At 41.6% G+C, this 2,068-nt stretch overlaps 1 protein-coding gene across 1 annotated transcript in view; it reads left to right on the top strand.

The window, feature by feature from the left end:
• Positions 1–2,068, top strand: part of nalf1b (NALCN channel auxiliary factor 1b) — an 88,902-nt gene that overhangs the window by 1,601 nt on the left and 85,233 nt on the right. The window lies entirely within an intron of this gene.

The following is a 2,068-nucleotide window of genomic DNA, read 5'->3' on the forward strand; positions in this document are numbered from 1 at the left end:
GGACTAGAGCACAGCTCCACAGACACTGCTGCAGTCAATCATTCTCCATCAATCCTCCTAGTTTCTCCTTCTCTACCACTCCTGCCCTGTTAAAGGCTTCCTAAGGCTGGGGCAGTGACGATTTGACATTTGGACAAAGGTTCACACTTGTAACACAGCTCTGTGAATAGAAGGGAGGGCCTCTGAGTGGTGCTCGTTTCAATATTGTTAATAGCACTCCAGTGATTTCTGTACCTAATCCAGGCTTTGCATTGTCCCCAGTTTACTTGTTGTCCCAATATGTGCAGCCCCAGAGCACGTATCTCAGGCGTTTGACTTGCATCCGGGTTGTGCAAGTAAACAGCAGAGTATATCGAGGTCTGTATAATCGTCTGCACACACAGACACTTTGCCTTGTGTTAGCTTTGGTATCCAAGGCAGCCGTGTTGAACAATGAAAAACGAGCTGAGGACACATCGGTTAAATTACACTTCAACCTGTTTCATTTGTTGTGCACTGGACTGTTGCAGAGGATTGTCTCTGCATCAGCTGTGCATGAGGCTGTGTTCACTGTCCATGGTGCTGAAACAAAACAAAGGCCTTTCACAGGATGTATCCATTTTCTTCAGCGATTGTATTTATTTTGACTATGTAGTTAGCTGTAATGTCACATAGACCATTGCCAAACTAATTTCTTGGACTCTTGGGATAGGATATATCCAGTCTCTGTCAAGTCAATCCAAAACTGAACACATTCATGTTCGGCTAACACCCCTGAGAAATATTAATTATTTACTGTTGGGTCTTCCATGAGCTGGATTGAGAACCAGCAGTGTTGAAAGTATAGAATATGGTAAATGACACTGAAGATGTGAGAGGAAGGCTTGACAAGGACAGAAGGGATTTATGATGTTAGCCTTGCTTGTACTGTATCTGGTAGAGGGTACAGTGCATGCACCATTAGCCTACAGGCACTGTATTTGTAGCTTGTTTCTGTGTGTATTTCTGTGTGTGTTTCATGAAGCACAGTCTGAGCAATTTTCTCATGCTGAACACTGAAGTTTTGAAAAATTGTAACAGCAGTCATCGTCAAATGTGTCTAATGCCAGGCAGGCTGCACAATCACTACAACAGAACTATAACAAAGGTGGGGAAATTAACCTTGAAAAGCAGGAAATCTTGCATTCAAACTGCTGTCACAATTCTTCTGCAACCCAAGCTCATTTGTGCAAGATAGATGTTGTACGAGGGCAGATGGCCAGAATGCTGGCTGTGCTTATAATCCATGCGTGTAAACAGGAATAGTTAGTGGAACTATACCAGTGATAAACCACCACAATAAAATCGTACTCTGTAGTATGTAAATAGCATATTGTGAGTAATGTTTGTCAAAGAGTGTGTGGATGCATAGGTACAGTATGTACAGTAAGTGCATGATACTATGTACTTGCTATCTTCAAGCTTCTTCCTTATTATGTCATCTAATCAGGAGTGTGCTTTTGCACTCCTACTCTTTGCTAATGTAATAAGACTCAGGCAGGGCTACAGCAGCCTTTTAGCCCCTTTATCCCAATTTGAATTGCTAATCTGCTTCAGTGACCTTTGTGAAAGCACAGTACCCCGGGCCTGCATCACAAGCTACAGTTCCTTGAAGAATCACTCTGCTGGACAATAAAAAGACTTTAGGCAGCTTGAAACAATAATTATTACTATTCATACTTATCTGTCTTATTTCTGTCTACCCGGGTCTCCCAATCCTGCAAAGACTTAACACTTAGTGAATTGACATTTTAACACAAAGTGTTTGTAAGTGCTTGATGTGTGCGTTGTCAGTGCTGTGCAAGTTAAGTAGATGAAAGAATGGCGATATCATAGAATCAGTGATGTAAGGTTGAAAGGTAAATTTGCAGGAGGTAACAGAAAGATAACTGGCTTGAAGATGGAGAAATATCATAACTGGAACAATATCAATATACATATACGTTCATAACTAGCCGGCTAATCATGAGCAAACTTAACAGTGGCCTGTCATCAATTTAGCTGCAGTACGTACTAGGGGTGCAACGATACACAAAATTCACGATTCGGT

This window comes from Pundamilia nyererei, unplaced genomic scaffold (genome assembly GCF_000239375.1).
Source record: "Pundamilia nyererei isolate P.nyererei 1_Seehausen unplaced genomic scaffold, PunNye1.0 scaffold00190, whole genome shotgun sequence".
Lineage (NCBI taxonomy): Eukaryota > Metazoa > Chordata > Actinopteri > Cichliformes > Cichlidae > Pundamilia > Pundamilia nyererei.